The following is a 16,483-nucleotide window of genomic DNA, read 5'->3' on the forward strand; positions in this document are numbered from 1 at the left end:
GCGCTGAGCGTTTATCGCTACATTTAGAGACGATAGTCTCTCTTGGGTTACCTAAACAGAGAAACTTTGTCTGTCTGTCACTCAATTCAACCGCCCGGCCAAAACCAAGCAAAAGGAGATGAGGTGCAGAGAGAGAAAGAGAGACAGGCAGAGAGCGAGAGTAATAAATAAATAAAATAAACTTTCTTGGCGAGGCGGGATTCGAGCCCGGCTACCCACGGTCCGAAGGAAGGAAGGGAAGAGTGGAGAAGGACGGTCCGAAGGTGAGCGTCATAACCACTAGGCTAACAACTATCTCTTTTTATTGACTAGGCTAACACCCACGCTTGTTGAACATGCATTTATGGGAGCCATATGATTGCGTTGTACCAACGATTGTAACAGAACTTGCTATGGGCGAGAGAGAGAGAAAATGAGAGTGAAAGAGAAATGAAAGACATTTAAAGAAAGAGAGAAAAAGAAAGAGAAACACAGACAGAGAGAAAGAGAGAGCCAGAAAGAAATGAAAAAAAAAATCTGAAACGCTGGAAATTAAAAAAACCAACGCGTTGGAAATGGTGTCGAAGAGACGCTACGCGTTAAGAACAAGCCGACTGAAGCCGCGGCTCTGTAGCCGGCGTTAAGCCAACAGCAATAAAATGTCCCAACAGATGGCGCGTGAGCAGGGCGAACACTAGGGAGCCTACATTCAAGCGCTGTTTTAGGGTGGTGACAACACCAATATTTACCACCAAATTTGGTGGATAGCCATTATGGTCCCCAGTCTTCTTTCCTGTTTTTTATCACGCTATCTATTAAATTTATTTTAGTTTTGCGCCAATGCGCAAAAGAAACCTGCATACATCTTTAATATACTAGTTGCCTTTTCCTTTTATTTTAACATATCAAACTTACTTTTCTATTGCACGTCGTGCGACACATACAAAGCAACAATTTATAAGGCACGATGGCGTGCTCGTGGTAGGATTATCTCACGCCAAGAATGTGAAATGCATTAAGCGTTGTCGTTGCCTTCCAGTTGTACATAATATATAAAGGGTGCTTTTACAAGTGTGCTGTAATAAAGACCGTCCTTACTAGTGTGTTTAAATAAAACGTAGACGTGCCGTGTACGGCGCTCCGACGCGCCATTTCTCTCTGGCTGCTGAGGCCAAAGTTTATTAAAAGAAGTTAATTAATTTCACGTCACCAAGGGTTGCGGGAAATGTGGTCTGTCGGCTGGTCTTTCGCCATTTTGTACCCCAGATTTAACCCGCCAATTTAGCTGGTGGAGGCAAGTACCCTTACAAAGGCTGTCACCACCCTAAAATGGCTTTGCATGTAGGCTCCCAAGCGAACACGGAAAAACTTGAGTTCAGGAAAACCTCCATTGCATCCATCATGGGAAGAGTGAGAGGGGAGGGGAAGAGCGTGAGGGGTGGGAGGAGAGAAAAAGAGAAGGTGTTACGTATCAGGGGCGGTAGAAGACTATCGTCTTCCGATGTTATTTGCAGAGAAGCAAGTAGATACGCGGCCAATTTTTTGAAGCGAAAGCTTCATCACGCTACCTCTGGCAGCCGTCGGCGACTCAACAGTTTTCACCTTGAGAGCTAGAGGTCAAACCACAAGAGAGCATTAAGGCGCGTTTATAGTCCGACGTTATCGGCACGCGGGTGAGCGTCATGAGACGCTGGGCGCGTCGGAGCGCATTGGCCGCGCGTCCGGTTACGTTGGCGGCGCCAGCCCGTCGAACCATCTGTCGAACTATAGCCGCTGTTGTCACGCCAACTTGACATAACGTGTGCGCGCGTTCACACTACGTCGGACTATATATAGGCCTTTACGGAGCCCTGAAAGGAGACATTGCCGCCGATGCCCGAGGAAAGTTAGGTCCGGCTGCGAGTTGCAAGCAAGTCTCACTACTTTACTGATCACCGCAGTGTCTTCATAGGCATAAAAAATGAAGAATAAACGCTGCATTCAGTGCAAGCATGTCTATATCATTGCGAAACCACACCTCGGCCACAGCTCGACAATGGACCTAGCCAGGGCAGTGAAGCTTTCGCTATCAACCAAGGTTAACCAAAGCTAAACCACACCAATTTTTGTAGCGAGAGCTACATTGGCCGCATTCTCGCCGTTTCGCTGTGGCCGGTGGCCGCACCGCGAGCTGAGCCGTTGCCTAGCAACCGCCGCAGCTGGCAGCGCGGCTCGCCGCGCCATCTGGCGTCGTCTGCTCGAGTTATCACGGCGCGGCGACGCGCCGCCACCACCGCAGTTGTGTTGCAAGCATTCGCCGCTAGCATCTGGCATGACGTCAGAGGAGGAGCCGGTGAAACCGCGTTTCAACAGAGGAGGAGCCGGCGTTGCATCGTATATGTAGAGGGGGCGGCTTGGTGGGATTCATCGGCAGATATGGAAAATGAGCCGGAGAGACTGGAAGGAGCCAGGCTTCATTGTCCGAACGAAACCAAGAGAGGCAGCGAGCCGAGGAGACGGAGGAAGAACGAGCCGCACGCCTCGAGAAGCGTCGTAAGTACGAAGCGGCCAGGCGAGTGGATTCAGTTGAGGATAGCACCCGAAACGTGTTCAAGTCACTGGACGACAACCTCTTATCCTCCCGCCTCACCGACCATCGGGCCGTCTTTGTGGCAATTGAGAAACAGCAAGATGAAGGCTTTCAAAATAAATGCGTTACACTTAAAAATGTCTAGTCTTTAATGTAACCATAACTTAACGAGAGGTAACAACCAAACCTAAACACTCAGACGTACGAAGCTAAACGATAAAGATGTAACCGTAGGGAGAACCGAGCTAAACAATAAGATTAACCGTGCCTCTCGCTACGCACACCCAGGGATTACTGAGTTAAGCCACAGCCAATTTTTAGGGGCGAAGCACCTTAGGGCCAAGCCTTGTCCCTCGTAGTCCGTAGCTCTGGTTGGCATGGAGACCGCTATGTATGTATGTATATGCATATATGCATATATATATGTATATGTATAGTATATGCACGCCAAGCTCCAGCTTCCGGTTCCGGTAGCCAGCTTGCGGCTTCCGGAGAACGCTTCCGGCGATTTGCCCGAATGATCTCCCGGTGCATCGCCCACTCATCATCATTCACTTCGTGGATATGCGGTGTTTTTTTCTTCTTGTCGCGGACCGCTCACGACTCACGGACTGCTGGCATTCAAAAGAGCACAGGCAACCTCTCTATCTGCCTTTTGAGTGTCGCTACTGGAAATGACAAATAAAAGTTCAGCTTACTAGAAGTACGTTACAGCTTGAGCGGTATTGTGAACAAACATTAGGAAGAAATCGGAAGCAATATTTTTTGTAACTTGTTTGGAGAGTAACTAGCGTATGTAATGCGGATCCTGGGGTTGGGGGCCAGAGACTGCATTTTCCTAACTGTTGACTGGCTGCCCGTACAATCTCGTTTTGGCTTGAGGCTCAAGGTCATTGGAAGGCCGCCGACAACGGCAGCTAAAAGCATTTCATGCTTAAAAAGGCGCACATTATTATTGTTCTTTTTTTTCAGTTCCTACCAGAGAAAGTGACCCGTCATAGTAGCTCAGTGGCTATGGCGTTGCGCTCCTTAGCACGAAGTTGTGGGTTCAATCCCGTCCGCGCTGGCCGCATTTGTATGGTGTCGAAATACAAAAAAAAAAAAAAAAAAAAAAAAACTTCCAGCCCTTCCGCTGGGGTGGAGATGGAAGAACAGCGAAGCTGTACTATGGGGAAATTATGTATTTCCAATTATGACTATTAAGATGTGATGGTGTTATTGGTTATTTGAACTATTAAAGAATGAGAAATATATATGATCCGGTGGTTTTCATTCATATAGTGACCACAGGAACCATGGCCTTATGGTCGCTACGATACACCGCCATAGGGTGTACGGCGAAGGTTGGCATGGTCGTCATAAACACGTCACCAATGCCGCACGCGTTCGGTGCGACCGCGGGCAAAACGCCGCCGCCGTCGACAACAGTTCTGCGCGTTGCTGGTGCTGCTCCCCTCCCTGTGTCCCACCCCCCTACCGCCTTTCGCGCGACGAAAGAAGTCGCGTTCGCTCTCCGCCGTGCGTTCGCTCCCCGCGAAAGCGCACGTCCCTCGCGCGCTTTCACACGCACATACAGCATACGGCCAATGAGAGTTTTTTTTTCTACACGCGGACACGACCATCGGAGACTGAGCCCATAACAGCTTCGCTGTAAAAATAACCTTCCAATACTGAGATTTAGATGAATGTTAAAGGGACTCAGGTGGTGGAAATTATTTTGCCGCCCTCCACTACGATGTCCCTCACAGCCCCCTTCCCACATTCGGGACGTTAAACTTGACAATTAATTTTTTTTCGCTGTTCTTCGCTAATCTGAGCGGCGCTCTGCTTTCGTTGTAACCGGGATTGGCCAGACGCGAGCGTTGGGTGGTAGGTAGGTAGTGAACTTCATTGAGGTTCTGAAAAAGTCACCCTCCCCCGTTTTTATGGAGGGAGTACGGCAGGCCGCTCCCACGTCGGGACGGGAAGGCCAAAGCCTCACCACCGCATCGTGGGCCTCCTGGCCTGCCTTGAATTGATGGAACCAGTCATGACTCTTGATCAGTGGATAAAAACACCGCATATCCACGGGGTGAATGATGATGAGTGGGCAAAGCTCCGGAGGGAATCATCGGTAAACCGTGAATCTTCTGTGTAATTCGCCCAGTCTCGCCGCACTAAATCGAAAGATTGACTTCCACCAATGACACGCGCCATATGTGACGTCATTCCTATTTTATAACAGCGCCCTTCATTATAATTGCACCATCTCCCACTTAAGGGGACGCTAGCACAAACGCGTTAGAAACGTGCAGTACTCTCTACTAAGGGGGAGAGGCCACAGCGTCTTACGCAGCCGTTTACACATGCCGGAACGTGCACCGCGTTTGCCGACGCCATCGCATGACTGCTGAGAGAGTATAACCCCCGTATTCATAAACGCTCCTCGACTTGAACTTGACTTGCCACCGCCTTGGGCAGCGCGTTCGAAACGCGTTGAAGGCGGTGGCAAGTCAAGTTCAAGTCGAGGAGCGTTTATGAATACGGGGGTAAGGCGGAGAGGCCACAGCGTCTTACACCAGCTTCTTACACGGGCCGTAACGCGCTAGCACAAACGTGTTAGAAACGCGCAGTCTTTCGTCAATGTTGGGTATTTATTGTCATCGTGGTGCGTGTGTCCATGAGCGCTTCGTGGCGTAGTGGCTAGCGCCGCGCGTTCGGAAGCGAGGGGTCCCTGGTTCGATTCCGCGCTACGGACACAACTTTCGCAATTTTTTTTTTCGTAAAAGTAGACGTGGCTACCTACTACGACGACGACTACGACATACTACAGAGGAGGGACAGACCCACACCCTAAGGAGCTTCGCCCCCTAAAAGTGTCTTGCGAGATCCCTTGATTCGTATTGTGCTGTAAAGAGGAACACTCCCAGAGCATGCGTTGTATCCGCCGCAGTCGGGACACGAAGCGGAGGCTGGTAATAAAAATAAAATAATTGTGGCAGAACCCATCTCACAATGAATTTTAACGTCACTGTGATCACAGAAACATTGCATATAAATGGTACAGTACAATTATTAATCAATGCAAGAGAGTTTTCATTATGGCAACAAGGAAATTGAACAATGGCAAGTAAAAACAATACACTGAGCGATCACGCCGGGTTATTTCAGATTCGAAGTACGAGGAGCCATGAGTTACACTTGAGGACAACAAACCTTTCATATCTTGAGGCGTAGATAACGGCACACAGGTACAGGTAGTTTTACTATAATGATGTGCACACCACGTGTACGAAGAGCAGAAAGGGAATCAGGTTAGCAAGGTAGATAAGCAAAAATACAGCCCTTTAATAAATCGCCAGAAGCCAGGCACACTGGGGTGGGTACGCAGTGCATGCGTTGCATGCATCTAATTGCGAGATGCCACGAAGCATGACGGTACAATATACTTCTGACTGTATGCGTCTGTATGCAAGCCGTATCGGGGAGCAGAAAATTGCAAATTAACAACGTGGACTAGCAATAGTTGCATATCCCTCTCAGTTACTCGTTACACCATAAACACTCAAAACACAAGCGCTGAAGAAGCGACGTAATTTGAGGCAGGAGAAAGGTAATACCAGTACTTTTGTTTTCAAGCTTGCCCCATAAAACCAGGTGGATTATAAGAATGTTTATTCTGAGCACATGGTCCATACTATTAAAGTAGTTTCCACTGCAATGACTGCTGTCCTTTCAAGGCCACTAAATGGCCATGGTCCAAATATTGTCCCAAGTGACACTACATGGTTTACCGGCGCCTTAAGCTTTTAGCTTAGTTGCGGCCTTTGCTGGACATAATAGTGGGCAGTCCTATACGCCGCAGTGCTATATTCACATTGTATGCACATTTACTTGCTTGTTAATTTTGTTTCGATTTTTTTTCCTTCTTGAAGGCTCGCGTTCGAACTTGCATGTGCTCAGGTGGATATTGTTTTTATTATTATTATTATTATTATTATTATTATTATTATTATTATTATTATTATTATTATTATTATTATTATTATTATTATTATTATTATTATTATAGTATTAGTAATACATTGAACGAAAATTTGAAGTCCCTGTGTAAGTGAAATGGACCCGCCGTGATTGCTCAGGGGCTGCGCAATCACGGCGGGTCGGCGGGTTGGGCTGCGGAGCACGAGGTCGCGGGATCGAATCCCGGCCACGGCGGCCGCATCTCGATGGGGGCGAAATGCGAAAACACCCGTGCACTTAGATTTAGGTGCACGTTAATGAACCCCAGGTGGTTAAAGTTTCAGGAGTCCCCCACTACGGCGTGCCTCATATTCAGATCGTGGTTTTGGCACGTAAAACCCCATAATTTAAGTAAAATGAAGTGCACGAAAGAGTGCTGCTTAGAACCTATCCAGTTTGACCCCATTGAACATAACTCCGCAAGACAATAACATTCGAGTATGATTACAATGTTATATTAATAATGCACAACTGAGTAGTTGAAATTACAATGACATTCGTTTTTTACTTGCTTGTTCGTCACGTTTACACTGCTGTGAGATATTGGTAATCGTTGTTGCCCGTACTCGCCAGTTACCTCTACAGCAATTCATTCGGCAAGGCTTTCCCTTGCACAACTCTTCGAGCGGCTTCTTTGCTATCGGGAGATCACTCATAACAATTACTGTGTAACTACACCCCACGTCGTCATCCCATTACAGACTGGCAATGCCTTGAAACAAACAACGTACAAATATTACACTGCGTTAAACACAACTACAAAGAAGCAGCGTAACGGATTGGCTGTAGTAAATGCTAGTTATTATGTTATTACAAACAAGGCGATCAATCATATCCTGATGCGGAAAGAGAACCTCTTGCTCTGACTAAGTTTGCAGCGAAGAAAGCTATCTCTGAGCTGCAGCCAAGTTCGTGCGGTATGTTTGCGGAGCACACTTACGTTGTAAATTTAAGACACTTAACGTACAATAGAATGATTAAGGAAGGTAATAACCAAAATTGCCTGCGTTCTAACTGCGCCTCGGTAAGGCAAAATGAAAACTCGCCAAGCGTCTCCACGCGCTCGCCTTCCCGCGAGGCGTTCATAAATCGATGGACCATTTGAGCGGCGTTCAGTTCGACAGTAAGGCTTTTTATTTTGTACACTCATGGCTGCGACGTGACGTGTCAAATGACGCACGCACTAGGTACACCTTTAGTCAGTCAGAACCGTGGAGCCGCCCTGGCATCGCGGAATAGTGCTCGTCTTGCACCCCGGAGGCCGGAGTTCTACTCCCGCCCAGGACCAAAACGTACGAAATTTTCTTTTCGAATCCATTAATTGACTTTGTTTACAGGAACCTCCCCGAGAAATATGACGTCAATGCGAGCATTCTGTAACGTGTTTTTACTCTTTGCGCCGCCGGCCATTTTTGGTACCATCATTCGGTCACGTCGCCGACGACGATGGATTTTCGCGTATTGGGGCAGTCAGTCATAAAACTTTATTCTCGGTACTGGGAGTGATGGGTTCTGCGAACCCACCAGGGATGGCCCTCAGTCAGTGCTGAAGTATTGGGGCATATAATGCTTTCGCATAAAAAAAAAACAAGTCTGTATGATTTATTTCATCTTCAAACAAGCTAAGTGCAGCAACAGTGCCCTGACAAGCCTTTCCAGGCCCCCCTCGAAGTGAATTGATATCGTACCTGACTATAATAGCAGTACTGTTCAGACATGCCATATCAAAGGAATGATTTCAAGTTGCTATGTTTGTAACAATTTTTTAGGACATCCGTACAGCCGTGGCACGCTTCAGCGTTAAACGATAGGCGGCGCACCAGATATTACATTGGTTAGCAGTGAGTACTGCACCCTTCGTTTTATATAATAAACAACTTGAAAACAAAATTTCGCGTTTACAACTGCTCTGTTCTCTATCAAAATTGTCAGCAACTTACATTTCTTTTTCTTTATCGGCACCGCTCAATAACGCACCTGCCATGGTTCTTTGGCCTATTTGTCAATAGAGAAAAATAGCTTACTTTAGCGATTTCTCTGCTTCTCTGAGAGCAGTTACCGTGACTGTAGTAGCACATCCTACCACCCCCAACACACCGAACTTTGTGCAAATTTCCTGCAATCCTGTGCAAACTGTGTGCAACACGATGATAACGTCGACGAAAACAACGGTATGATGACCACACGGTGATGAAGACAATATGGCGACGACACGGCACGATGACCACAAGGACACAACGATGACTTTGTGACAACGGCTGGCATCGATAGATATTGTGCTCGGTGGGATGCCCAAATTGAATAGACGAGGAAATAGAAGAGGCCGTTTCAAAAAAAAAAAAAAAGAAAACGTATAGTGCCTCCCAAAACGGCGGTAACTGACCGGGCGACTACGACCACGACGACAGTTTACATGTGGCAGACCTGGGATAAAAGACCGGGTGGAGACAAGTGCATCTTTTCTTTTTGCCGACTTCTGCAATGGAAATATAGTAATGATAAAACATGGTGACATTGTTAGAAATGTGCTGAATAGCGGAAGAAATAGCAATTATAAATCGGGGAGCAGTCGTCGATAAACACTTGCCAGCAATTCATAATACATCCCAATGAAATAAATAAATAAATAAATAAATACATAAATAAATAAATAAATAAATAAATAAATAAATAAATAAATAAATAAATAAATAAATAAATAAATAAATAAATAAATAAATAAAAAGAGCCATTGCTATACGAAAAGTCTACGCTGGCTGCAGTCGTACACAAATAATGCAACTGAAATAAAAGTGAAAATTAATCCGGTAAATTTTCATGTGCTGTCTGTTTTAACGCTTGGGCTTCTTTGAGAACACCATCACCATTGCTATTGTTATATTATGAATCTGTATCTATCGCGAAATAGCTATCGCTTTAATATGAAAATGTGTGGCGGACTCCAGCAGTGCGTTGTCGCAGAGAAATGACCTTCAGGCATTATAAATATCGTGGCAAAGTGTACTGCACCGTTGTCCTCTACATAAACGGATATAGGCAATGTAGCTTATATCCTCCTCGATGAAACCCACCTATTTATTTAGTCAGCAGCTGAACGCGACCTTTGAAAATAACGAGTCAAGTCGGCGTGGAACATGAATAATGCGAGTGAAATAAGGTACCGCTTTGCTGCTGTCGTCTATAAGCGGGTTAAGTTTTTTTCGCAGTTGTACGTGTGGTGGTGCGTTCGATGTCGACTATATTGTTGTTCGAAGAAGTATTCGAGCCATTAGGCTAGAAACGATTAGGAGGGAAGATCAACGGTTAATATCTCAGCAACCTGCGGTTTGCAGATGACATTGTCCTGTTCACCAACGTTGGAGATGACTTGGAACAATTGATTGAAGGCCATAGCCGACAAATTGCAGGACTAGGCTAAAAGGTTAATTAATATGCAGAATACTTAGGTAACAGTAAATAACCTTGCAAGAGAACGAGAATTTGCGATTGGATTCAGCCTCTAGAACTGGCGAAAGAGTACATATATCTAGGCCAATTAGTCACAGACGATCCGGATCATGAGGAGTCAATATACAGAGGAATAAAAATGTGTCGGAGCGCATATGACAGGCATTACCACATGATGACCGGCCGCTTACCACTTTCCTTGAAGAGAGAGAGAGAGAGAGAAACATAGGCAATCATTTTATTCTCCCGGTTCTAACGTATGGGGCAGGAGGTAAGCAAAAAAGCTTGACCCGCCGTGGTTGCTTAGTGGTTATGGTGTTGGGCTGCTAAGCACGACGTCGCGGGATCAAATCCCGCGACGTCGGCCGCATTTCCATGGGGCAGGAATGCAGAAAACACCTGTGCACTTGGGTTTAGGTGCACGTTAAAGAAACCCAGGTCGTCCAAACTATTACGGAGTCCCCCACTACGGAGTCCTTCATAATCAGATGGTGGTTCTGGCACGTTAAATTCCACAATTTATTAAAAAAAGAAGCTTGAGAAGAAATTGAGGACTGCACAATTAGCGATGGAACGAAAAATGTTAGGCGTAACGTTAAGAGTACAAGAAGAGAGCGGTGTGGATCAGATGGCAGACGGGGATAGCGGATATTCTAGTGGAGATTAAGAGCTGGGCAAGCCTAGTAATGTGTAGGGCAGATAACCGGTGGACCATTAGAGTTACAGAATAGGTGCCAAAGGAAAGTAAGCGCTGTCAAGGACTGCAGAAAATTAGGTGATGCGATTAGATGAGGAAATTAACTGGTATACGATGCGGTCAGCTGACACAAGTCATGGGTAATCGGAGATCACCGGGAGCGGCCTTTGTCTTGCAGTGGACACAAAAATAGGCTGCTGCTTCTGATGATGATGACGACGACGACGGCGAGAAAGTTGTATTTTGCCTCTTCATGCCAGGCTTCAAGCCAGCCCCGTGTCCGGACGAGTGATCGGTCATCAAGGTTGTAATGCTAACGAGTGATGCTTCCTTGAGGTACTGAGTCTAGTTCGAAACGAATGCAGTATTGCCAGCGCCGGAGGCAAACGTTGTCGGGTTCTCAGAAGCTTCCTATTACGACGACTGTGTAGTCTTTTTAAACCGCACTTACGCGGGCCCCTTCAGTGACCTTAAATGCCCGTTGCAATAAACGCTGCTACTTGTCCTCGCTTGAGGTCCCGATATAGCGCACCTGTGCGCTGGCCGCTGCAGGTGGCCCAACACGTGTCGGTTCGGGCCTATCTCCTCGCACCGGTGATTTTTACGTTTGTGAGTTTTTTTTTCTGCGTAGCAATTTCCAGCTTGGTCTAAGTGGAAGCATCGAGTCTGCGCGGGAAGCTCGAAAACACGCTTGCACTACCACTCGGCAAGAGGCAGGTTGTGGTTCGCGATTTGGAGCTGATTACGGTGCTTCGTTGTTATTGACCATATTTTATACGTGACTCAACCCTTTCTGTGCGACACGCCGTTGCACAACCATGCAACATTTGGAAAACCCCGGCACCACGCGGCGATTTACTCCATCCATGCTTTTGGAGAGTGTCTAAGCAAGTGCGCCCATAATGTAGTGCTTCTCGGGGGACATTTCCTGGTTGCTGGCATGAGGCGAACGCGGGTACGCATCTTTGGGCGCAATGCGGGAATTCCCCTTATTTTTCAGCGTTGGATGATTTCTTACATGTAGAAGAAATGTGTAGTTTTCCGAATGTTTGAGTGTAATCAAGCTGGAAACTTATGTGATTACCTCCGTGGCTGCGATCGTATGCGTGTGCTTCATTTGTCTCTCTCTATGTTTTCCGTGTCTTTCTACATGTCTATCCTGCGTCTTCCAGTGTAGGGTAGCAAACCAGATTTTCTGTAGTGGTTAACCTCCCTGCCTTTCTCCCTTATTTATTCTCCCTCTATCCGTGTCTTCACTGAAATAGAACAGTAGGTGAAACTTGCGGTTGACTGGAATATGTTTTGAAAGCGCAAAGCAGAAAAAGAAAAATGAAATCTGTATAGATTACTGCGAATTGTTCTTCACAATGGCCATTAAAAGTATGAGTTGTATGCAGTAAAAGGATGGATTAAGCCTGCTTCGCAATGTTTGGCTCAGCGCAATAAAGGAGCTTCTTGCCTTGTCCCTCGTCTTTTCACGTTTTAAGACTTTAACCATGACCCAAGCGAACAAGTGATTACATACTTACGAGGTATAATAATATATAAAAACCTTGTCTTTCATTATGAATGATATAGTACGGGCCGGGTGATCGTTTTTAAGTCCTACGGAATTTTTAAAAATCGCCTGTGTCAGATAGCATAATGTCCTTGGGCTAGATATTCGAAGATGCGCACATTACTAGCACGAGAAATTGAAGCACTTATGCAACTAATTAACGAAAGTTCAGAAACTTCTTTATTAGTTACTTTACGTCACATGTTGCAATTTACGAATTGTAGTCGGCGAGCTTGCAAGGCGTAACCACTTGGAATGATTTTCCAGCATGGCACGAGTTTCTCGATATTTCTCAGAGTGCGAGGACAAAATACATGTTCTAGTTATTTTTGTGTGCTTCATTGCATAAAAGTGCGTCTGCTTAGAAAAGTAAGTGGAACAACCGTGAATGTTTTACGGTGAGTTTGATGGGCGCATATTTCCAAACTGATGTCATTATGGAAATTCATTCCAAGTGGATACGCCTTGCAAAGTCACGGGCTACAATTCGTGGACCACCAAATGTGCCCTAAAGTAATTATATAGGCGCTAATTAGTGATTTTTGTTAATAAATTGCATAGGTGTTTCGATTTATCGTGCAAGTAATGGCCGCTTCTCTAAATAATCCAGCTCAAGGACCAGAATTACGTTGTTTCCAACAGGTGATTTTGAAAAATTCCGTAAAGCTTAAAAACGATCACCCCGTATAAGAATCAGGGCTTATAACTAGATGTGAAATACGTACACAGCAGTGGCTTCACTATACTCGATGTACGCCTGTACATATGTACAACCTAAGGTTTCAGTACAAGTTCTATCCACAAAACCACATCTCACCCGCTGGGGTGGCGTAGTCTACCTTGGAGTTGCGCTGCTAATCCCGAGCGCGCGTGATCCAATCCCGGCCGTGGCCGCCACATTTCGATGGGGGCGAAATGCAATACCGCTCGTGTACCGTGAATTGCGTTTATGACTGCACTCCAACCAAACCAAACCACTAGTGTTATGACTGCAATTGAAAACTGCAGTCATGTCACTAGTGGTTTGGTTTGGAGTTTGGAGGTGAACGCGTCAAAGCAGCACAGCAAATTATTTTGGTATGAAAGTGAATTCAGGATTCTAGGCGCACGCGATTCCACAATACACGATCCTAATATGTACAACACACCTTGGCGATTCGTAAAGGCGATTACTGAAGCTCACTCACCGTAATTCACAATACGAGAGTCGGATTGTTCCCTCATGATGGTTAACGTTATTCCTGATCACTGGACTACATAAAACAGATAGGGTGTTGGCAAGTCATTTATGCGGGATTCGGCGGATTTTACATTACAAACAGGTGCCTTCATCTTCTAGGTTACCACTTAAGGCTCCGCCTTCCGAACGGCTTCCAACGGTGTGTTGCAAATGCCATGTGTCGTCTATGGTTTGGAGTAGCGTTCCCAAATGCCTACTCATTTTTCATCGAAAGGAGGGCCGAATGTGAAGTCTCTGGGTGCAAAGAGACATTGTCGCACCTTCTCTGTGAATGTTCTCGTTTCAGACCGCAAATACCGGCACTCTGCGCCACACTTGACAAACATGAGAGCCATCGCCTTATGGAAAGTATAATTATTGAACACTGGTCCCCACTGATGTCTGCCCGAATTGCTTTAAATACAATGGTGCATTTTTTAAAGCATCGGGACTGCATGAAAGACTGAAATCGTTGTTAGCTGCTTCAATTCTGTTTGTCTGGTCAGATTGGCTTCTTATAACATCTTTCTTTCTCTTTATTTTCTCTGGTTTACCGCATCCGCCGTACAGTTATACTGGTTAGCCTCCCTGTCTTTAATCTCTCATTTCTTTCTCTCTCGCTCTTTCTTTCTGCAGTAGTAACTGTTCTCCTCACATTGAACTTGATTGTTTCAAAGATCTCGTCTACTTCTAGTGAGAGCACATTTGATCTGCTTGTGGCTAGCTCAATCAGAGCCTACCGTGCGTACACCATTGGAAGATATCAGAATTCGCGAGAATTCTCACATGTGGCAGCGTTCGCTTTGTCGTCAGAGTGCAGTCCCATATTCTTTCACTATAGCCTGAAGCCAAAGTGCGCGAGTGCTCGAGCAAGCTCTGTGTCCTGGCATTATACCCACAAAATCCGCACCCTGCTTGGCATGCTGCTTGCAGTACAACAGGTGTGCCACTAAGGGCCGCTGGACTGGCATCCAAAAAAAAAAAAAAAGGCGCCGCGAATCGTCAGTACACTTTAGCGGCATTGCAAAAGGATTGAAACATTGCGCCGTAGATACCTGATGTCCTCCCCTGACATGTGCGTCCAAGCCATTGCACGACGGGAGCGACGCCGGTCTGTGTTGGAGCAGCCGCTTCCTCTGAGAGGAGTTCCTTTGGTGGGACAGGGAGCTCGGAAGGCTCTGACCGACTGCGGCGCAGTGGCCGTTGTGTGATGCCAACACTTCGAGGCGTTGCGCCGGAAAGAGGTGGCGCAGAGTGCTTAGGAAGCAAACAACTAGGAACGAGTCATAACAGAGCTGAGGTCAGCGTTGTGAGCCTCATTTCCAGTGCATAATAACGCATTTTAAGATGTTCCGCAAAACGTAAGAGAGGAATCTTACTGCATGTAGTAGTATAGCAGCACGATATATTTATCCAGTGAAACGAGCACAGACAGCTCCTTCCATATGTCCCATGCTGGTATCTCTGGCCAAGGGATAATTTGACAACGCCAACTAGTCGAGTTCTAGCTGATCCATGTGACCGAAAAGGCCCCCGGGATGAGCAGGCTAGTTTTGCAAGAGTGATACTTAATACAACAGGCAAGAAAAACGTGCGAGATGCCACGTAGCATTCCTGAAGGATATTCTGCGGCCTTCCACAAGTTTACCAGGTAAATATACAGAGAAAGAGCGGGCGAGGAGAGCTGCTCATGACAAACTGGAGAGGTTTGCCTGGCGGCCCACGTAGCATGCTAGCATGCTATTCAGTATGGAAACGAAGAACAATGTAATGATGTACACAAGGCACACGATGGACACATCGCGCACACAAAACACGCCGTAAGTCACAGGGAACAGTGGCAACTCTATATCCGCGTAACGTGAAACAGGAAGTATTTTGCATATGCGACATTTACCCGAATATGGGGCAGAATTGCACGATAGCGACTGTCAAGGCCACTCGGCATGCGTAGTTCTTACATTGGGTAGGAAGTGCGAAGAACTACTGCAATTGATAACAAAATGTATTCGTGTTATCATAGGCTCAAAGTGCGTCATATATTAGAACGACTAAGGATAACACAGGACTGTTTACTCGAATAAGTTTCACATTCGCACGTACTCCACAGTGTTGAGCACACTGAAGTGAATCGCCCGTCGTTTGTGATAACGTCGTCTCGAACGTATCCACGTTGAGCAGAGCTATCTTTAAAATGTGCGGCTACTTGTAACTACAGTTTCAAGTGCGACGAAGACGAAACGAGAGTACGAGCGCTCATTTCCTCTTAGAGTTTTTTCGCGCCTGACTATAATGCAAAACTGTACCTCAATGAGTGCCTCCGCCTAAATTCCGACTGAAGTGCAGAAGATACGTGGAGGGTATCCCTTCATTACTAACAGCAGCATGACAGAAAGACAAAAGGACAAGAACAAATTGAATCCCCTCAATCACTGCCAGCATTGTGAGTACGGTTCATATTTCGACAAGACTGTTGATTATCGGAGTGGCAGAAATTCAAGCACAGTGGCTTGAATTATGTATGCAAGTTCAACGCCGCTTTCGTTGTCGAAAATTTTTTGGAGCTTTCGCCCTAAAGTATAAGTACTGACAGTGGTATCGCGATATAGCGCGAAGTTGAGCTCGAACTCTACGGACGGTGTTCCAACTACACCTGGGCGCGACATGTTGACCTGCAGCACGAAAGACCACTACTGCTGGGCAGAAAGCGTAGCGCCCTGTAAGCTATCAGGCGTCTCATAACACTGGCGTGATGAGGGCCGCCAGAGGCGCTGCAGTCGTCGCAACTCAAAGCGAACGAGGTGACGCCGATCGGAAGCCGTCGGTGTGGGTCAGCGCCAAACGAAATGTCAGGTAACGTTAGCTTGACATTCACTGCAAGTTCCACTTAGAACGATGGACACCCACAGCAGCTCAGCAGGAGCACTGGTGTGCTTATCATAATGCTTATATACACTTTTCGCGGAGCACTTTGCTCTAGAGGAACGAGATGGCGCTTTCGGCAGCACGCCG

This window comes from Dermacentor silvarum, chromosome 8, assembly GCF_013339745.2.
Source record: "Dermacentor silvarum isolate Dsil-2018 chromosome 8, BIME_Dsil_1.4, whole genome shotgun sequence".
NCBI classification, from domain to species: Eukaryota; Metazoa; Arthropoda; class Arachnida; order Ixodida; family Ixodidae; genus Dermacentor; species Dermacentor silvarum.